The sequence below is a fragment of the Stegostoma tigrinum genome, chromosome 5 (genome assembly GCF_030684315.1).
Source record: "Stegostoma tigrinum isolate sSteTig4 chromosome 5, sSteTig4.hap1, whole genome shotgun sequence".
Classification (NCBI taxonomy): Eukaryota; Metazoa; Chordata; class Chondrichthyes; order Orectolobiformes; family Stegostomatidae; genus Stegostoma; species Stegostoma tigrinum.
The window spans coordinates 3,906,743-3,929,987 of record NC_081358.1 but is presented as its reverse complement, the minus strand read 5'-3'; the positions used below and the strand labels follow the sequence as shown (position 1 = coordinate 3,929,987).

The 23,245-nt window shown below is 41.0% G+C and overlaps 1 protein-coding gene across 1 annotated transcript in view; it reads left to right on the top strand.

Moving 5' to 3' along the window:
- Positions 1–23,245, top strand: part of LOC125451535 (regulator of G-protein signaling 22-like) — a 169,275-nt gene that overhangs the window by 9,701 nt on the left and 136,329 nt on the right. The window contains exons 3-5 of the mRNA XM_059645773.1: positions 7,099–7,150; positions 7,671–7,699; positions 21,180–21,242. The gene's annotated coding sequence lies outside the window, so the exon portion shown is untranslated. The remainder of the gene's footprint in view (positions 1–7,098; positions 7,151–7,670; positions 7,700–21,179; positions 21,243–23,245) is intronic.

The following is a 23,245-nucleotide window of genomic DNA, read 5'->3' as shown; positions in this document are numbered from 1 at the left end:
ACCATCCCCCTCAGCCTGGAAAAACTTTAGTCTGTGCTCTGGGTGAACCCATCAGCTCCTGTCCAGGTCCACATCCCCGCACTGATCAAACTAGTGGTTTCATTTTTCACCGATTTGTCATTTTAAAAAATTCCTTTCCTCAACTCAAGATGCTGATGGAACCGGGCGCAGACTTCTGCAAAAGCCTTTAAGCCACTCTGCTCCAGCAAATGTTTAGTATGCGAAACAACAACAGAAAAGTATCCTACACTTGTAGGATACAACTAATTAGGCAGAAGAGATCAACTGGTAACTAACAAAATGTAGCCAATCCTCTTAAACAGCGTACTCACCATCCGAGGTTGAGAGATAAATTGGTAGGCGCATTGAATTTTGCAACAACAGTTCTAAGGAAGGGTCACCGGATCCAAAACGTTAACTCTTTTTTTTCTTTAACAGATGCTGCCAGACCTGCTGGGCTTTTCCAGCAACTTTGTTTTTGTTTGCAATGGCAGTGCTCGTCAAACCAGCATTGCACATTGACTGAGATCATGACCTACGTCCTCTGTATAGTTCTGACAGATATTAGCTACTTGTGTTGATGTCTTTGTTGCTATTGTGCCTGGTAATTTGCAGCAGAGATGTGCTGCTAACATCTACCATCAACACAATCCCTTAAATTGCTACCACAGCACACCAACATCAGATGGCATCAAATACATTTGCAAGGCACCTTTGCACTACAATCTTTCTATAATGCTTCTCTCAGTACTTTCTTCAACAACAAAAAGAGAAAATGCTGCAAAAACTCAGCATTACAGGCAGGAACTGTGGAAAGAAGGCAAAGTTAATGTTTTGGGTCCAGTGACTCTTCAGAACTTTTTTTCAACCTTCTGGTCACTAAGCAATGATTTCAATATGATCAAATACAATTTACCTTTTACAAATCTATGCTGAGTCTTCTCAATCAAACTATGTTCCTGATATCTTCCCTGTATGATGTTAGGAGGATATTAGTAACTGTCCACATCCTATAATCAAAGCTTATAAACTGTGACTGTGGTCTCTGTTATTTCTTTTTTTTCTCGTCTTTCAATGACTAAGATGCATTCCATTTGGTCCAGATGACCTTGCATTCATGTAAACCAAGCAGAAATATCTCATTTTTATGATCAATTGTTTTCTTTCTTTAATCTAGCACCAGATATCTAGAGCCTATCTGGCAAGCAGCTCAAGATTTGTAGAAAATGCAAAATCTGCTTATTGCAAGTGAAGCAAGACACTGCAGGAGTAAATAGCACATATCTTAAAAGCACACCGGTGACAATGCCACACGCAATGAATGTACCATCAAAGTTTGCACAAAAGGTCATTCACCCCAAACATTAACAATATTACCGACTAATTTCCAGATCGCAGGGGCGAATGGGGAATACAATGTTGTGGTTAAAAACCAAAAGAACTGCGGATGCTGTAAATCAAGAACAAAAACAAAGTTCCTGGAAAAGCTCAGCAGGTCTGGCAGCATCTGTGAAGAAGAAAACAGAGTTAATGTTTTGGGTCTGGTGACACTTCCTCAGAACGCAGTGGTGTGGTCTTGGTTCAGCTGGACCAAACTCTACTTCCATTTCCTACCCAGCAACTAATCTAACCGATAGGCTGGCTGAAACCCAAATGGGAAAATAGGCAAGGGGCACATCCAGGAGTACTTGCATATCCCCAGCACTTTGAAGGGGAACAGGCTACAGATTGATGATTGCCATAAGACTATAAGAAATAGGGATAGAAGTCAACTATTTTGACCCTTAAGGTTGATCCACTGGCCAATAGGATCATGGCTGATCCAATATTCTCATGTCTACTTTTCTGTCCTTTCCTGATAACCCTTGATTCCCCTATTGATCAAAAATCCATATATCTCAGCCTGAAATATATACTCTGTCCCCACAGAGTCTGAGAGAGGAAATTCCTCCGCATCTTAGTCTGAAACTGGTGCATCTTTGTTCTGAAACTATGCTGTGTGGTCCTAGACTCTCCCATGAGAGGCAACATCCTCTCAGCATTTACCCTGTCATGCACAAAAGAATTGGATATGTTTCAATGAGATAACCTCTCGTTCTTCTAAACTCTGTTGAATAAGACTCCAGTTGGATTGACCTTTGCTCTAAGAGAATTCGTCTATACCAGGTGAATGTTCTCTGAACTGCTTCCAATGAAATAATATCTCTTCTTACATAAGGGGACCAAAACTGCTCACAGTACTTTAGGTGTGGTTTCACCAACAGCTTGTACAGTTGCACGAAGACTCCAAACCCCTTGAAATAAGGGCCAACAATGCAACTGTTGCAGCTTGCTGAGGTTTTTCTCTGTTAAAATAACACTCTGTTCTTTGGATCATTCTTCCAAAATGAACAACTTCATATTTCTCCTCATTACATTCCATATGCCTATTTACTCAAGCTCTCAATATCTCTCTGTAAACTGTTTGTATCCCTCTTGCAACTTACCTTTCCACCTATTTTTATTTAATTTGCAAATTTGGCTACAGTACATTTGCATCTTTCCTGCAAGTCATTAATATATATAGTTTATGTCCCAGCAATGATTCCTGTCAGAACCCACTGGTCACACACTGCCAACCTGAAAAAGAACCCAATATCCCCACTTGCTCTTTCCTGCCATTAGCCAATTCTCTATCCATGCGAACATACTACCTCCAAAACTGTGGGCTCTTATAAGACCATAAGACATATGAACAGAAATTAGGCCATTCGGTCCATTGACAACATTTTGTGAGGTACCTTGTTGAATGCTTTCTGGAAGTCCAAACAACACATCCACTGGTTCCCTCTAAAAAATTCTGATTGATATTTCCTTGGAAAACTTTAATAAATAAATTGCAAGGAAATGCTGCCTGTGAATGCAAGTTACAGAATGAAATCAGGGCTTTGGGATGATCACATAGGTTAGCCATGATCACTGTTGCAGGGAATGAGTCCAACTATGACTGGGCGTCAGTGTGGGTAAGGTTGGCAATCTTCCGGCAGTATGGAGATGGAAGAGAGAGGCAGTGATTTGCAGCCTTAAGGAATCAATAGGAACAGGCAAAATACCCAGCTATTGGAGGGAAAAAGCCACTGACTTTTTAAATGTTATTTCAAAAAGAAACTTTATTCATAAAAGGTTAAATCAGTTCTGCATAGTCTTTGCAGAAAAAATCAAAGTTTTGACATATATCAGAGCTCCTCTGCAGTTGCAAAAACAAAAGCACTTTCTACTGATGCAGGGAACCATGTATATTTTATTTTGAGGCAACGAGAGGGTCCTGACAGTGTTATGGCAGAAAGACCTTACTTACAAGGTGGTCTTTCCCCATTGTGCCTTCGCAGCTGCAACAAGCCTCAGCACATAGTTCTAGATCTTGAAATCTGTCAGTCTGCAACACTGGGTTAAGGTCAACTCTTCACACTGGAAGACCAACAAGCCTCTGTCAGCAAGTCTATGGTCTTCTAGGCGCAGTCGATGTTTGACTCGGTATGGATCCCGGGGTACTGCCCCGAAAGCACAGAGCTCCTGCTTACAGAGCTGCTCAACGTGAGTTTTGACAAAAACCACTGCATCTCCGGACCATTTTTGTAAAGGCATATTGCATAAGGAGATGTATGAGAGTTTCTGCCACTCCCGACAGAAATGATAGAGAAATGACATTTTTTCTGAAGAAGGGTCCAGACCCGAAACGTCAGTTTTCCTGCTCCTCTCATGTTGCTTGGCCAACTGTTATGACAGAAATGATACGCTTGCGGGTTTAGTTTTCACAGTCGGACTTCTGCTCTCAGCTTGAGGCACATCTGAAACCAGGCTCACGAACACTTCACTGAATGTTAACATTAAATCCTATCAGATGTCGCAGAGTAGCGCGGAAAAAAAAACAGCCTGGATTAAATCCCGAAGGGATGCTGAGTGCTTTGCCCTAAAGGGTAAATTAAGATGGCCAAACAACATAAATAAGAAACAAAACCAGAAATTGCTGGAAAAGCTCAGCAGTTCTGCCAGCATCAGTGGACAGAAATCAGCGGTCAGAATTGCACAGTTTCTCCGCTGTCAAGATCTGCTGAGCTTTTCCAGCAACTTCTGGTTTTGTTTCTGATTTACAGCATCCGCAGTTGTTTTTTTTCTCTCGCCTTCGACAGACATAAGATGCACCGAATTGCTTAGTTATCTACTAATAGTCGATGCTATTGTGTGTGCCATCCAGATACACAGAATCTGCGGAAACTCCAGGACACCTTTATGACGTTAGGCTGTAAACACAGAGAATCCGGCAGCGCCTGTGGTCAGAAAAACAAAGGCACGCTGTTCAGCCCCATCATTTCCCCCCAGAATCTAGCGCCAGTCTTAAATGCTTCGTGAAATTCGCTGATATTTTGTGTTCTTTAACCGTGTCCCCGAATAAGAATATCTTTGTAGTGAAGCAAGGCCGAGGGCACTTTACATTCCGAGTGAAAGGACTTTGAGGAAGCGTTAATCTGACTTGTCTGTACAGCACCTCCATTTAAAAGAGGACGAAACAACAGCAGAAATAGCTGTTTCAGCTCGCTTTCATCTCTTCCGTGCGACATCTCCTTTTCTCTTTTTTGCCTGAAGTTTGCTCAAAAGCTGTTTTCAGCTCAGCACACTGCATCGACTGATCCCGCTTTCAGACTCTCATTTCACCAACCGACCGTTTCTCACTTATCGATAAAGTTGTCTGACTTTGCTCAGAAATCGCACTGAGCCAATGCAGCAGAAAAATACATCAGACAAATTAACAATCGGTAGGTGGCTCTTGTGGACATATATTTATGTTCGTTGAAGGTGGGCTGTAAAATTTGACTTCGCAGTGTGAATTTTTATGGGTGTCGCTTTGTGTTCACTCACCCTGCTCTTGGCAGTGTTTTGGTAAGGCTATCTTGCATTCAAGTAGCTGGATAATAGCGTCAGCCAGCGATCAATGCTGTTTTCACACGAGTGCTATTTTGAAGGTAACATCATTTTGTATCCTCGTACAGTTGATCAGGTTCAGTAGCAGTAACGACCCTCCCTACCACCTCGATTTTAAACAGTCAACAGCTTTAGCTGATTGGCTAGTCGTGTTTGCAGCACCTCATCAATTCGCCTTTGATAGCACCTTCAAAATCAGTGACCTCTGTCGGCTATAGGGCAAGGGCAGCAGATGCTTGGAGAAGCACCTCTGCATTTCTGAAGAAGGGTCCAGACCCGAAACGTCAGTTTTACTGCACCTCTGATGCTGCTTGGCCTGCTGTGTTCAGCCAGCTCTACACCTTGTTATCTCAGACTTCAGCATCGGCAGTCCTTGGGATGCTTGGAGATGTCACTCCAAGCAAGTTTCTCTCTAAGCATCACACCATGCTGACTTGGAACTATATTCCTTTGCTGTTGCTGGGTCAAAATCCCTTCCTAATAGCACCCTGGGTGTACTTGCTCCATGTATGATGTTCCACCAACATGGCTCACCAACACATTCTGGATGGCCATTATGGTTAGGAAAGGCTCAGCAAACAGCATCCATATTCTGTGAATAAAATGTTCACCAGTGAGGATTTCCAGTTCGGACTTTATGATGGATAAAAAGGTCAGGGAAGCAGTTGAAGATGGTTGGGTCAGCACCCTAAGAAATCCCTGCAACAGTGATGTAGGGCTGACAAAGTACCTGAACTGAAATACTGCTGATCAATCTTATGCTGTAATCCTGTACATGTTTACATTTGTTATTTGGGAGTGAAATTTTTGTTCGCAATGGTTTATGCAACTGTGAAACATACTCTAAAGATACAGAAACCGAAAGAACTTCAGATGCTGTACACCAGGAATAAAAACACAGTTACTGGAAAAGCTCAGCAGGTCTGGCAGCATCTGTGAAGGAAAAACATAGTTAACATTTTGGGTCCGGTGACCCTTCCTTAGAACTCAGGAAGGGTCACTGGACCCGAAACATTATCTCTGTTTTGTCCTTCACAGATGCTGCCAGACCTGCTGAGCTTTTCCAGCAACTTTCCAAAGATACAATGATTGTCAACAAAAAGTGTAGAAGACAAGAATACTCTGCATTTGCAATTCTGAAATGAGATGAAATATCTTGTTTTAATTGAATTATTAGAGCATCAAGTCAAATGTAATTTTGTAGTTTTGTAGTAATTATAATATGGCATTAATGTGCAAAAAACTAGTGATAATTTGTAAAGGAAAGGTTGCATCTTATGAATGCAACAGTGAGTTGGTTTGATTAAACATTGCTGGGGAGAGATATCAATGAGGAGTCCTGAGTTCTGTGTGCAACAGAGCAATTGATCTTTATTAGTATTCTTTTACTACACGCGCAGAAGAGGTCAGAGACTGCTCTGAATCTGGCTTTTTCTTGGGGCCCAGTTGCCCTCTTAAATATGGCTCAGATTGGAGACGTCAATGACACTCTGGTTTCCCCATGGAATACAGCATTTTTATACATCTCATGTTACAGTAGTTACATACAGCATTGATGCCATTGTTCTTTCCCACTTGATCTATACATCCATTCCTGTGAAACACCTGGTCAATGATGGACACCCCTATAGACAGCCTTAGGTTCCCCGTAATATCATGATGTTTACCAGACATCATTATCATCAGGCCTTAGGATCTTACAATGCACCTCGTTAATCAACATTCCAATGTAAATGGTTATGCACTTTTCTTAGGCATTTCCCAGACTTGCTTATCTGTAACAACTGCTCAAATTTTGTTATTCATAGTATTTGCTGCTGTCCCTATCACTTCCTGTTACTCATCTTATATTTCCAACTAATCACAGGAGATACAAAAAATGCTAATTCCTCCTAATTACTATAAAATTCACAATTTCAGTTTGAATATAGAGTTAGTTTAAATACAGAGTTATATGGTTACATCTAATGTTAGAATTCTTTAGCCATCAGGTTGTGAGCAGCTTCTGTCCTGGGAAGGTCAGGTAAACACAGCCCCTCTCTGTAGCTGCGCTGTAACTCATGCTAGTCACATGCTATCTTCTAAGATGAAACTTACTGACCCTACTCTAAATATTTCAATACTTACTCTTTTACCTAGTAAGACAACATCTATTCCATTTAACAAGACTGAAACCCAATCACTTTCACAGGTCAGTGACCTTGTCTGAATTCTTAGTTTTTTGCAAGACATAATCTTATCCTTCTTTCAACTTAATTTCTGTCTGTATTATTGTTGGATCATACATTTCTTTTAAATTTTTGCTATAAACTTTAGGCTATCTGCTCACAGACATCTGTCATGTATGGGCATCTGAAGCTGTGGTTTGTGCAGAACTGACTGTATATTAATTTGTAAGATTATTCATTCAAAATTGACCCTGTTTCCTTGAATTTATCTCCTTCTCAAAGCCACCATTGTGCTAACTTATGATCTCACTTTAATGCTGGACCGGGTAAGCTACTTCTGTTGTCGTAGTTAAAAGTCTCGACCATATTTATGCCAACAGGCAGCTATTATTGTGCCCCCTCTGACCATGGGCTACCCCAACAAATATATTTTAGTAACTATTTCCAGTACATTGGTACTAACTTTTATTGTCTGAAAATATTTTTAAATAAGATTTTATGTGCATTATTCACACCCTCTTTTTGAAATTCTTTGTTTTCCAGAACCTCCGAATGTAAAAGTAGATAACTTTGTAAGTATGTGTATTGAGTGAAGAAATAAATAAGAATATTGTGTCATCAAATATTTAAAATCTGATTAATTTTAACTTGCAGTAGCGAGTGGGACTGGGAGTGACTGGGAATGCTGAAAACCCTGAAATTCTTATGGCTTATGGAACTCATTCCCAAACTTCCAACTTCACATTTGACTGTGGTTTGTTAGACAAGTAACATTGTCTCGAAGCAGGTTGTTAATTTATCTATCTTAATAGCTCATTAAGCGAGATATTAGCATAGGTTTCACGTGGTGCCAGGCATTTGCAGCCTACTAGGAGAAGAAGACCGACTACTAAGTGGATCTTGTGACAAAAACAGAAGTTGCTGGAAAAGTTCAACAGGTCGTGCAACATCTGTGAAGAAAAAAATTGGTTTAAAATTTCGGGTCCAGTGACCCTTCCTCAGAATTGTGACCATATATTACAGTTACTGTCAAAGTCACCATCAACCTCAGCTTCTTTGTTGTCATTTCCCAAGGATCTTGCAGTTGCCCCAATGAATTACTTAAAAAAAGAATTAGCCATCTGTGTACCAGCGACAGCAATTGTACACTTCAGTCAAAATGCTGGTTAGTTTCTCACAGGTGTGCAGCATCATTGACTGCACAAATGTGACATTTAGAGCACTCTCTGATCACTTAAGACTATTCTCCAACTGAACATTTCCTCAAAACCACTCTATAACTGATGTATGACCAGAAAAAAAGTGATTGACAAGATAAGTGCAATATTTCCAGGACAATGCCATGATGCTTTTGTCCTCTGCCAGTCCCCAAACATGATCTCTGGACACCAAAAGACAGATTAAATTGGCTTAATTGTTTTGAGACAAGGGGATGGGTACTTTAAACTTGGCTGATGACACGCCTGAGAAATCCAACTGATAAAGCCTGGGAGTGGCACAATAATATTCACATGTGCCACTGCAGGTGCTGACATGGGTCAAGACATTCTGCACAATTTGCAGGTGCCAGGGTCTCCAGAGTGGTGATAGGACCCTATGCTCTGTACTACATGACACTTATGCTTTATGTCTTCTTATCTCTCTATCTCCGCTTTGGTCGTGAGGAGAAGGGGGAGCCAGATGTCACCAATGCCACAGCCAACATTGGTGCATTGGATGATAAAACTCAAACAGTCAGATGGAGAAGCATAAAACTCTGGCATGTGGATATAAGTCATCTTTAGTGCACTGGCTCTTTCAGCTCATTGAGTACATGTCAGTTCTCTGTACAGCAAGCCAATCTGCCCAATTGCCCTGCTTTATCCCCATAGCTCTGGAAGTTAATTTCCATACTGCCCATCCAATTTCATTTTGAATATTCCACTATGCTCATTATCAGAAAGTTCCAGTTCATCACCACTCAGTACCTCCTCACGTCTGCCCCGAGTTGCCTGCCAAAATTCATGGCCCCTAGGTCTTTTACCATCAGCTACTGGGCATCTTCATTTGTCAACCTTATCGAAATCTTTCGTAATGATCGCACCTCACTGCCTTTGCTCCAAAGAGAATAACTCCAGCTTCCCCAGATTTACGTTGTGATTCAATTTCTTTATACCTTTTAGGTTTAAGTAAATTTCCTCTGTATGCAGTCAAGGACCGTCATACTTTTTCTAATGTATGGTGACCAGAACTGGATGCTTTTGTACTCAATGATGCAGATCATCCATTCAGTGTCAGAGAGAGTGTGTCTGATGCTAACTTTCTACTTTGGAACTCCTGATGATGGTTGCAACACAGTGTGGAGACAAACACTATTCAGTGGGCAAGTAATGAATGTAATTCCAATTACTCCCCTGTGTCCCATAATGAACTGAACGCTGGCCTTAACAGCATGTCCTTTCACGCTTGTCTTCAGTTTATTGCCTGACAAAGTTTTAAGTGGAATTGTCAAACCAGGTACAGTGCATTTTTTCCTCCCTGAGAGTGCATGTACCCTCTCATCACCCCCGACAATGTTCACTCTCACTTCAACTCTCCTACAATGCTTCACCAAACTAACAGTGCTCAATCCCTTGTCTTCTTATAGATGGTACGCTCGACTGCTACTGAGTGTCCATCAAAGGATACATCGTAGAGTTCAGCCAACTATTTACAAGCTTGCAGTGAAGCCACTTCAAAACCCTTACATTTGTATTTGCCTTCACATAGCTGAGTTGTGCTTGGATATCAAACATGAATAGGTTCAAAAACAAAGTTGCTGGAAAAGCTCAGCAGGTCTGGCAGCACCTGTGGAGGAGAAAACAGAGGTAACATTTTGTTCAGGTGACCCTTTCCTCAGAAGGGTCACCAGACCCGAAATGTTAACTCTGTTTTCTCCTCCACAGATGCTGCCAGACCTAATGAGCTTTTCCAGCAACTTTGTTTTTGTTCCCGATTTACAGCATCTGCAGTTCTTGTGGTTTTTATTAAACATGAATAGGTTGTTGGTCTTAACTGGGCTTTAACCAAAGCAAGAGATGCTCTTCTAGAATCAATATTCTTCGCTTTTTAGAGAAAAATGCTGGAAAAGCATTCATTTCCAGCCATTTTCATAGCATAAATGGACTTATAGAGTCATGCAGCATAGAAACAGACTCTTCAGTCCAACCAGCCCATGCTGAACATAATCCCAAACTAAACTAGTCCCACCTGCCTGCTCTTGGCCCATATCCCTCCAATGTCTTTTAAACATTGTAATTATACTCACTTCCACCACGTCCTTAGGATGTTCTTTCCACACAGAAACTATCCTCCGTGTAAAAAATTTTCTCATGTCTTTTTTAGAATCTCACTCCTCTCACCTTAAAATGTGCCCCCTAGTCTTGAAATTTCCCATGTTAGGGAAAAGGCAACTACCATCAACTCTATATCTCATTATTTTATAAGCTTCTATCAGGTTGCCTCTCGACCTTCTATGCTCCACTGACAAAAAGTCCCAGCCTATCCAGCTTTTCCTTATAACTCAAACTTTCCCTACCTGGCAACATCCTGGATTAATCTCTTCTGAGCCCCCTCCAGCTTGACAGTATCCTTCCTGTAACTGGGCAACCAGAACTGGATACGGCATTCCAGAAGAGGCCTCACAAATGTCCTGCACAACTTCAACATAACACCCCAACTCCTATACACAAGTGCTCCAAATGCCTTTTTAGCCATCCTGTCTATATCTGATGCAAACTTTAAAGAATTATGTACCCACACCCATCAGTCTCTCTGTCTACAATACTACCTAAGGTCCTACCATTAATTGTATAAGCCCTACCCTCGTTTGTTGAGCCAAAGTGCAATACCCGCATTTATCTAGTTTGAACACCATCTGCCATTTTTCAGCCCATTGACCCATTTGATCAGGATCCCTTTGTAATCTTGGAAAACTTTCTGCACTGTCTGCTATACCACCAATTTTGGCATCGTCTGCAAACTTACTAACCATGCCTCATATATTTTCATCTGAACCATTTATATAAGTGACTTACCTACAGTGACAACAGAAATGGGAGGGTACAATGTGAGGCACCTCAAGGCCATTAGAATATAGAACTCAAGCAGATGTCTGAAAGATGAATCACAAATAAGAAGGAGGATGGTAGCTATTTTGACAGCAATAACAAGCTGTAGCATTTGTACAATTTATGGAGGAGGGATGAACCCCAGGTATAACCAAAGGGTTGTTTATCAATGCTTTATGTGTGACTAAAGATATCGATATGTATTGAATTGCCCAGAAAGTAGGTTCAAGATTTTAATGTGGCAGGCAACATAGAAGGTAAAGAGGAGGAGGATGCTGACTGTTAGATCTCAGATTTTCAATGAGAGTCCGAGTTGCAGGGTGGATTCTGATGACCTGTAATTGTGATATATAGCACAGTTACATCATACAGCAAAAAAGGCATAAAGGCAAACAAAAAGATTTTAACTGTACTTAGAATGCACACGCCCCACCCTTTGATTACTATTGGTCAGCGAAGCCAAATTGTCTATCTGTAAATTGGCCGTCAGCTTCTTAATCACTGAGATAGGCTTGTTGTCCACCCCCAGTCAAGATGTTTTCACAGACTTCCTTACCTTTTATAACATATAAATTTCAATGACAATGTGGGAGGGGGAGTTTTTACTGCATGAAACGGATTTGACCTTTAGAGCTGTTTTAGTATATTACGGATTGATTAAATAGTTCAAAGGAAACAATTAATTCTGTAACCTTGACTTGTTTGTTCCTATTAACAGTGCTGCTGTTGTTCTACTTGTGAAAAATCAAATGCTACATGTTATTATCTATGTTCTTGCAAGATTGATTGCACATTCAGCAGCCTTGAGAAACATTACCATCAGCATGTTCTGCTGCATTCTGTCATCCATTTTCTGTTTACTTATGGGCAGCCATTGGCCATTTTGTGCTACTCGTTATGGACATCCCGAACAATGATTCCACCTCGGGCGACGGACTGTTTGGAGTTTGCACGTTCTCCCCGTGTCTACGTGGATTTCCTCCGGGTGCTCTGGTTTCCTCCCACAGTCCAAAGATGTGCGGGTTAGGTGGATTGGCCATGCTAAATGGCCCATAGTGTTCAGGGATGTGTAGATTAGGTGGGTTACCGGGGAATGGGTCTGGGTGGGTCACTCTGAGGTTGGGTGTGGACTTGTTGGGCCAAACGGCCTGTTTCCACACTGTAGGGATTCTTTGATGTTTCTATGATCTATGAATAAGTTAACACACTGTTATGATACTATGGCTTTAAGAGGTGGTTTTTGACCTGGTTTTACTTGAAGAGAGGTTTCAAGGCAGAGAAAAGAGCAGTCAGCTCAGAGCCACTAGAGTAAACAGTTTATGAGGCCTTGGTTTTTTTTTCAAATGTTGGAACAATCAAAACTGAAAGAACTGTGGATGCTGTAAATCAGGAACAAAAACAGAAGTTGCTGTACAAGCTCAGCAGATCAGGCAGCATCTGTGAAGAAAAATTCAGTTATTATTTTGGGTCTCAGCGTTCTGAGGAAGGGTCAGTGGACCTGAAATGTTAACTCTGATTTTTTTTTCTTCACAGATGCTACCAGGCATGCTGAGCTTTTCCAACGACTTCTGTGTGTGTTAGAACAATAGAAGTAGACTGAATGGATGGGGTCAAGCTTCTACAGAACCAGGATTTTTAGTTTTCATTTCTCAATAGTAGTCATGGCAGGCTCTTGAAGCTGGGTTGGGTCTGCTGTATATCTGTCTGTGCTACTCTGTCTCTCAAAATCTTCTCTTAATGTTTTTCTTCCTGCATTAGAGATTTGCATGGGAGACAATCTGTTCGACAGAATTTGCTTTATTCCAGAGGTGTGCTTATGGGATGTTACTATATTGGAACAATTAATTAATAGTAGTTAATAATCTATTGTTCTGTTATGTTTTCCAATGGAGTTGTTATTCCAATTTCTTCTTTCTTTTGTGCTCCTGAGATGCTGCTTGGCCTGCTGTGTTCATCTAGCTCCACACTTTGTTATCTCGGATTCTCCAGCATCTGCAGTTCCCATTATATCTTCTTCCTTCTTTTGTTGTATTTTAATTTAGTGTACGAATAAAGTGTGTTTTGCTTCAAATCTGGTAGTTTGACCAGTCGAATTGCATCTGGAATGCAATAACTTACACATAGTTTTAAAATAAGAAAAAGTTAGGATCTAAACTATCTTTTGAATATACCTTGAGGGGATTTGGTCTGCTCCATAACAATACACAGCGGTAAATCAACGTATAAATAATTATCCCTCTCCATGCCCCCAAAATACACTATTTTTGGGGAAAAAGAAAAACATTCTCTGCAGAGATTGACCTTCTGAGGAGAAAATGAACACTTTGGTAATAGTTTTTTTTCTTGAAAACAAAATAATAAAGTGCACAATGTTCCTGAGTTTGATGCTCTAGTGTTCTGGCATTCAGTCATTAATCACTAATCTCTGAAGTTGTGCAGACACAGCTTGCTCAAGAAATACAATCTTGAGATATTTCTTCAATCACTCTTGCAAAAGAACAAGTAGTTCCATCCTGAATGCAACAGGATGGTTTTCTTTTCAGAAGTGGAGAAGATCAGTAGGCAGCTTGTTCTTAGTAGGGCTTCCTCTAACTCTTGTTGTTCTTAGGCTTTCCTTCAACTGATCAATATGAAAGAAGAACTTTTTCAAACAAGTCACTGTTCAAAAACAGCCATAGGAATGGCCTATAGCAAAGCAAGCAGTATCACCAGTTCATAAAATGTGAGGCTGGATGAACACAGCAGGCCAAGCAGCATCTCAGGAGCACAAAAGCTGACGTTTCGGGCCTAGACCCTTCATCAGAGGGTCTGATGAAGGGTCTAGGCCCGAAACGTCAGCTTTTGTGCTCCTGAGATGCTGCTTGGCCTGCTGTGTTCATCCAGCCTCACATTTTATTATCTTGGAATTCTCCAGCATCTGCAGTTCCCATTATCTCAGTATCACCAGTTCATATTAGTTATAGGATTTATAAAAATATTAAATAAAGACTCCGATGTCCACAGCAAATTTTCAATTATCTTTTTTTAAAAGCAGGCACTGCAAATTAATTTTCTAAATACTTCAAAACTGAAGTTTTCCAGGCAGTGTTAAATAAAAGTCATCTTTATAACAAAGGATGCAGTGATATTAGATGATGAACTTACTAAACTTGTCAAAGCTGTTCATGAAAAATGTGATGTTTGTGAAATAAATATTGGAGAATGCCATTGTGACTTGAGGTAAATCTCACACTGCTGCAAGACATAATCAAGATGTAATAATGGATATCAAGATTTGGAGTTAACACAAAAATAGTTTTCTTTCCGTTTTGTGGACATAGTGACTAGAATTAATCTGTCAACAGTAAATGCAAAAAGAAAGTTACTTACAAAATAATGGAAGGATGCATGGGGGTAGGAAGCACTGGCTAAACTCGTAATGGATAATGGAAGAGAATTTACCAATAAAGAATTCAGGAGTATGTGTGAAAGTCTGAATGTTACAGCAATGCACACAGCAGCAGTAAGTCCTTTTAATAATGGGATTTGTGAGAGAAATCATGATTGACAAAATGATGTACTGATTTTAGAATTGATAACTGCTTTAGCAATTGACAGTACATGCAAAAAATCAAGCTTCTGATAGGTGATCTTTACAGATCCTGTCAATTAGATTATGGAAGGCATCTGAAAATACTTTAAGTCACATAAACCATCCCTCAGCATTTAAAGGGCTTAGAATTCACTCAATTCTTGAGGAACACTTGAATGCCATTTATGCTCATAGAACAACATATACTTAAGGCTACAAATTGAGAAGAAATCCGGAAAGTTTTCGGATATTCTTATCAGGCCATTTGTAAATAATTTTTATCCCGGGAGGGTTTTCAAGAGGGAAGAGCAAAAGTAATGATGAGACCCAGGCAAGGTGATAGGCAATAAAAGCAAAATGATAATCTTGAACATGATAACCATCTTTTGAAGTATATTCAGTATGGCTTACTGTCACTGATTCAGGTTCTGCTAATGTGTAACCGAACCTGCAACATGCACATGCATTCACACAAAATGGACCTTTATGTAGAACAGATGGTTACAGATAATAGGCTAACAGCGTGAACCAGTTGATAGTAAGAATCAAGGTAAAGCCGTTATCACAAAAATCTAATATCAAAAGTTGAGGCTAAGCTGACACCTGAGCCAGATAAAACAAGAGTGAGTAAGAAAGGCAGAAAAGGTCACAGATAAGTACAAAAAACTGGCTGAATGTACAAGGAGCAGAATTTCAGATCTGTAGAATATTAGGAGGGAGTAAAAATGTGGAAAGCCAGGAAATGTCATGTAAGTTTAGACAAATGGGCTAATGCTGCTCAGAGTTCTAAGAGTGAACGGAAGTCTGGTTGCAAGGGGAAACAGATCAAGCAGTGTTAGCCCAGATAGGGACAGGGAGCTCAGTAAGGGATGTAAGTTAACAACAGCATTAAACAAGCATTAAAGAACTGGCCAGGACAACCACAGGAAATAGCCCTTACAGTAGGGAGGCTAAAGTGACTACCAACAAGTTGTGATAAATTGGTAAAGGAGGCAAAAGGAACAGACCCTGCCAGCTAGAGAGAGTTTACAGAATTGTCATATAAAGGATGGTCAGAAGTGCCCCATAGATGAATATGTACAGAGCAGGTACTTGTCAGTGGTGCATGTAAAACTAAGGTCAGATATGAAGCTCAACAATTTGAGAAACAAATGGGTAACTAGGAAGTGACAGTAGACTTCTGGGTAGTGGGAATAGTAAGTTTGAGGATTTTTCAAGCACATGTGCTGATGTTCTGGGGAATGTGCATCCATGGATGTCAAAGCAGTATCTTTGCAAAGATCTATACTGCATCCACTGTACCCGGTGCGGCTTCCTCTACATTGGGGAAACCAAGCGGAGGCTTGGGGACCGCTTTGCAGAACACCTCCGCTCAGTTCGTAACAAACAACTGCACCTCCCAGTCGCAAACCATTTCCACTCCCCCTCCCATTCTCTTGATGACATGTCCATCATGGGCCTCCTGCACTGCCACAATGATGCCACCCGAAGGTTGCAGGAACAGCAACTTATATTCCGCCTGGGAACCCTGCAGCCATATGGTATCAATGTGGACTTCACCAGTTTCAAAATCTCCCCTTCCCCCACTGCATCCCTAAACCAGCCCAGTTCATCCCCTCCCCCCACTGCACCACACAACCAGCCCAGCTCTTCCCCCCCACCCACTGCATCCCAAAACCAGTCCAACCTGTCTCTGCCTCCCTAACCGGTTCTTCCTCTCACCCATCCCTTCCTCCCACCCCAAGCCGCACCCCCAGCTACCTACTAACCTCATCCCACCTCCTTGACCTGTCCGTCTTCCCTGGACTGACCTATCCCCTCCCTACCTCCCCACCTACACCCTCTCCACCTATCTTCTTTACTCTCCATCTTCGGTCCGCCTCCCCCTCTCTCCCTATTTATTCCAGTTCCCTCCCCCCATCCCCCTCTCTGATGAAGGGTCTAGGCCCGAAACGTCAGCTTTTGTGCTCCTGAGATGCTGCTTGGCCTGCTGTGTTCATCCAGCCCCACATTTTATTATCTTTGCAAAGGGACTGATTTCAAAGCAAAGTATTTTTAAAGCTTTCAAAAGAACTGGATATGGAGAGGGGAAGTTATATGGTGCATAAACAAGTCTCTGTGGGGCCAAACTATGCCTCCCAGGTGTGATTTGTTTTCAGTTAAGTCTGTTCTATTAGCTGTATTTTCCTAAAAGCAGAACTAGAAGGAATTTTCTTAATGCATGTGGATGCATTTCTTCTGGGGTTTGTCTGAGGCATTTGAGAAATTTCTGATAGGGAAAGTTATGAAGGAATTCAATAGACAATAGACAATAGACAATAGGTGCAGGAGTAGGCCATTCGGCCATTCGGCCCTTCGGGCCAGCACCACCATTCATTGTGATCATGGCTGATCATCCACAATCTGTATCCTGTTCCTGCCTTATCCCCATAACCCTTGATTCCACTATCTTTAAGAGCTCTGTCTATCTCTTTCTTAAAACTGTCCAGAGACTTGGCCTCCACTGCCTCCACTTCAAATTATGGTGTTAGGCCAAAGCTTTTAAATATGCGCAGGGAGTGTTTACACATGTAGAGTTGGATGTAGCACAGACTAATTTATGAATAGGCCTAAATCTCCAATCTTGCCGAGAGGATGTTAATAGAATCCCAACAAATCAGGCCAGGTCCCAGGATGTGGGAGTTCCTTGACACCAGAGTGATGCCGTACAAATGTTTCTGGGGTGAGGAACAGCCTGCAGAACTTTGGCTCAGAGTTTATCATTTGGAAGTTGAGCTGCAGACACTGCATTACATCAGAGACACACCCCTTTATGGGTATGGTCTTCTGGTTTTGGTCAGTGGTCAGGGACAAGAGGGTATGACTATGAGTAGTAGAGGAGGTATGGGACCCAGGAAGTGGAAGAACCTCAGACCTTGCAATTGGCCAACAGGTTTGAGGAATTTTTGACTTATAACCATAATAAAACGATAAGACATAGGAGCAGATGTAGGCCATTCAGCCCATCAAGTCTTCTCTGCTATTCAATGTGGTCATGGCTGATAATCCTCAACTCCACTTCCCTGCCTTTTTCCCACACCTTTGATTCCGTCATCTCAGCCTTGAATATATTTGGTGATTCTGCCTCAGCAGCCTCTATGATAAAGAATTTGCACATATCCACAACCCCCTGAGAAAAGAAATTCCTCCTTACCTCTGTCATAAATATTCTATTGCTCATTTTGAGGTTATGCCATCTGGTCATAGACTCGTCACAAGGGGAAACAGCCTTCCCACATCTACGCTGTCATAGATATTCCTCTATGAATAACAACCCATTGTTAGCCACTAATAATCCCTGTTATTTGCTATTCATTCTCCTAGGCTGGCTATTATCCACTCCTTTCTGAGCAAGGGTCACCAGACCCAAAACATTAACTCTGTTTTTTTCCTTCACAAATGCTGAGCTTTTCCAGCAACTTTGTTTTTAATCCACTCGTTTTCAGTTCAACTGTTCTTCTCTCTCTTTGGGCGCAATCTTCACTTATTGTTTACTCCATAATCCCTCCACCCCACCCTATCTTCTACTTATAAATCAGTATTTTCATAGCTATTATCAGTTCTGAAGAAGGGTCACTCGAACTGAAATATTAACTTTGATTTCTGTCCACAGATTCAGCCAGACCTGTTGCACCATTCCTGCCATTTCCATTTTTGTTTCAATCAGGTCATTTCGCATTCTCCTATATTTCAATGAGTATAGATGCAATCTACTCTACCTCTCCTCATAAGCCAGTCCCTCCATAACTAATATCAGCCGAGTGAACTTTCTCTGGACTGCCTCCAATGCCAGTATACCTTTCCTTGTTTAGTTAAGAGTGAGTGCTACAGAATGGATGAGTCGGACTGGGGATACATTTTTTCTGCCAATCATTATTTTTATGTTTTCCTGTGTATAAGGTAAAAGATGTTGGGTATTACTTAGTTCATTTTAGTTAATGGTGTTTATATAAGATGTGTAGGATTGAACCCCCCGAACAGGGACAAAGACTCAGGATGCAGGTAGGATGCAGGCACGTGACAGTCTTTATTCTTATTCAAGCCACAGCTGGTTAATGCAGGGAGAGGGCCAAAGACTCTCTCAAATCTGGCCTTGTCATGAGAACCCAGTTGTTCTCTTAATCTTTGGTTTAGATCGGAAGAGAGATCAATGATACACTCTGGCTCTTACAGTGAAATACTATATTTTTACACCCTTTGTGTCACAATAATCACAAACACTGTGGTCACTGTGTCCTACCCTTTATTCTATACATCCAATCCTGTGAAACACCTGATAAATACTGGACATTCCTGTGGACATCCCTAGATTTCCATGATCTCATGATGTTTAACAGACATTGTAATCTCTAGGCTGTGGGATCTTTAAGTTCATCCTATTAATTTGCATTCCAAGGTTACTGGCTGTGGTGCTTCGAGCACATCCTAGATTTGCTTATCTATAAGGACTGCTTGAATTCCATTGCCCATTGTTATCCTTGCTATCTCCATCAAATTCTGTTACTCCTCCTCCCATTACCCTTATATATACATAAAAATAACAAAAGATAGTTGGTTCTTACTAACTTCAATAAAATTCATAATATTAATTTCTCTTATAAAGCTAGTTATAAGTAAAGTTTTATAGCTACTTTTACTGTTAGCAATCTTTAGCCAACGAGATATCAATGTATCTTGTTGCATACTTGTATCTATAATTATGTTGGGGTCTATCTCTGTGATTATCTGAAGAATCTTTAACTAGGACCAACTTCTTAATATTGTGAATAAATCTTTTAAAAAACCAATTCATTACTACAAGATAACTTTAGTTGTCGGTTTCATGGCTGCATGATGAGTTAGGTTGACTGTTTTATGGACTGAGATTTATTCTCCTTATTCTGACTGATTCTTTTCACCTAATAGGACAATGCCTTTTCATTAATGAGGCTGGAATCAATCATGTGTCGTGGTTTAATGAACTTGTTTAATCATTTAGATTTTTACGAGCCACTGTCCCATTAGTTCATCTGCGTTTAATATAAATCTTCAGACAGACCTTTCAATAATCCTTTTTGCCTTGGAGTAACCCCTTCTCAAAGGTACCATTGTTTCACTTTATTGCTGGAGCAGACTTTTAATTCTGTGCCCAGATGCTGAAGTAGGATTTTTAATTCTTTCTTAAACAGTTTGTCCGCCATTCTATGTTTCTCAAATATGGCCAGCTGTTACAAGATCCCTGTACAGATTGATGCTTTGTTTTAAAATCCGGTTAAAGGTGTTAGAGGGTATCTTGTGGGACAACAATGGTATCCCTACTTTGGAGCCAGAAGGTCTATGTTCAAGTCCCACTAACTCCAAAGGTGTGTAATAACATCTGTGATCAGACTGAATAGAAAATATCCAGTTTAAAGGTGTCTCGCACCCCCAGCACCATCCATCGGGTGACCTACCATCCCTGCACCCCAGCATTACACTTGCCTTATTAACTTGCAGTTTGACAGCATCTATCAAATTGGCTGTCAGGAATTTCAAAAGACAGAATGTGGCAGCTGACTGCTGGGAAAAGTGGGCATTGTTTGCCTTCTTTTGCCAGTTGTATGCTACATGGAATAGTCAAAATGGAAGTGTGGTACCATATTTCCCAGGGAGGCCTAAACCAAATCGCCTCTCAGAAAGGAACCCCCTTCTTTCATGAAATGGAAGGGCCAATGTAGGAGATTACCACTTCTCAAAAAACCAGGCTCAATGTATCTTTCTGATATTGCTGGATTCAAAAATGAGAGACAAGTAGTGGAGGCGGGAGTATCATGGTAATATCACTGGTCTAGTAATCCAGAACCTCACCTAATGCACTGGGCAATAGGCTTGAATCCTACTGTAGCAGATGGTGAAATTCGATTTCAGTAAAATTTGAAATTAAAGGCAAACCTAATGGTGACCATATAACCTTTGCCAGTTATTGTAAAGTCCCATCTGAGTCATTAGGGTATGCTCTAGCCTACGTGTGACTTCCTTGTAATGTAGTTCATTGTTATCTTTCCTCTGAAATGGCCCAGCAAGTCACTCGGCTATCTGGCCATTAAGGATGGATGTAAATGCTCACCTAACCAGCGATCTCCTCATCACATTAATGAATATGTCTAAAAATTCCACGATCAGAGTGTCCACACCTCATTATGCTCAAAATGGTCTTCCTATAAATGTTCTTTTAAAATGAGTGCCTAGTTTTTTTGTATGTTTATTCCTTCATTGGGATGCTGGAGTGGCCACTATAACTGAAGAAAGAATAGGAGACAGAGAGAGAGCGAGAGAGAGAGACAGAAAGTGAATTTTACACTTGTTACTTATAATTTTTTCTCTTATCTCCTCTAGGAAGATTACTTGGTAACAGATGATCTCCTAGTGGATTATTTCAATTTATTTCTCAGCCTATTTGTAAGTAATGATAGTGGTTCTAATGCTCCGTAGTTTGTGCTGAGTGTCATGGATCTGCTCTTGCTTTACTCCAATTATGAACATGACATAAGCAGATCAACCATTAAAGTTGCAAAATGTGTTTTTTTTTTGGATGCTGTTTTACTTGTCTTACAATAATATGTACTTCTTTTAAGGCTTGTTGTAGATTTTACAGATCAATGCTTTTCTATCCAGCATATTGATGTATAGCAACATGTCAAAATTAAAATGTGCTCATTTTCACTTCCTAATAAACCTTAAATCTAACTTGCAAAGTTATAGTCTGGGCTCAATCTGAGCAATGTGCAGCATGACTCACTGGGAAAGTGGACTGACATTTAGCCTAAGTCCAATCTCAAACTTATTTTGCAAGGTGAACATTTGTAAACCATGTCAATGCAGTGTGGAGCTGGAGGAACACAGCAGGTTGGGCAGCATTAGAGGAGCAGGACAGTTGACACATCGCGTTTACACCCTTCATCAGGACTCCTTTTGTAATCCTTGCTGAACTTGCTGAATAGAGACAGCAGAGATTATCCACAGCCTGCAGCATAAACATTAACTTTTGAATGATATATTTAGATATGCGCAGCACTCTCTCTTAAACAGAATGGTCAGCTGTCCAGCTGAATCTTAGCCATAGAATATAGATAGGGGTTCTGCATTTAAACAAACCTGAACTTAGTGGCATAGAGTCATACAACACGCGAAGACTCTTCGGTCTGACTCATTAGTGCTATTCAGACATCCCAATCTGATCTAGTCCCATTTGCTAGCATTTGGCCCATATCCCTCTAAACCCTTCCTATTCAAATACCCAACCGGATGCCACTTAAAAGATGTAATTGTACCCGCCCCCACCACTTCCTCTGACAGCTTGTTCTATACACACATTGTCTGATGCATGAAAAATTTATCCCTCTGGCCCTTTTTAATTATTTCCTTCTCATGTTAAACCTATGCCCTCTCGCCTTGGACTCCCCTACCCTAAGAAAAAGGCCTTGGATGCTGACCTTATCCAAGCCCCTCATGAATTTATAAACCTCCGTTAGGTCTCCTCTCAGCCTCTGAAGCTCCAGGGAAAAAAGCCCTAGCCTATTCAGCCTCTCCCTTTAACTCAAATCCTTCATTCCCGGCATCATTCTTGTAAATGAACCGTCTCAAATTTAACAACGTCCTTCCTAAAGAAGGGCAACCAGAATTGTACGCTGTATAATAAAAGTGGCCTTACCAATGTCCTGTACAGCTGAAACATGTTCTCCCCACTCCAATTCTCAATGTTCTGACCAATGAAGACAAGTGTGCCAAGCATCTTCTTCAAAATTCTGTCTACCTGGGACTCCACTTTCAAGGAAGTGTGTACCTGCACCCGTAAATCTCTTTGTTTGGCAGCACTCCCCAGGGGCCTGCCGTTAACTGTGTAACTCCTCCCCTAGTTTACCTTGCCAAAATTCAACGCCTCACATTTATTTAAGTTAATCTCCATCTACCACTCCTTGGCCCTTTGGCCCATCTAATCATGGTCCCGTGGTTCTTATGAGGAAAGGTTAAGGGAGCTAGGGCTTTATTCATTGGAGCGAAGAAGGATGAAAGGTGACTTGCTAGAAGTGTACAAGATGATGAGAGGCATAGATAGAGTGGATAGTCAGAGACTTTTTCCCAGGGCGGAAATGGCTATTAGGAGGGGACATAATTTTAAGGTGATTGGAGGCAGGTATAGGGGAGATGTCAGAAGTAGGTTCTTTACACAGACAGTGGTGGGCATGTGGAATGTGCTGCTGGCAGTGGTAGTGAAGTCAGATACTTTAGAGACTTTTAAGTGACTCTTGGATAGGCACATGGAAGATAGTAACATGTAGGGTGTGCAGGGTAGATCTTAGTAGAATAATGGGTTGGCACAACATCGTGCGCTGAAGGGCCTGTACTGTTCTGTACTGTGATAATGAAATGTGAGGCTGGATGAACACAGCAGGCCAAGCAGC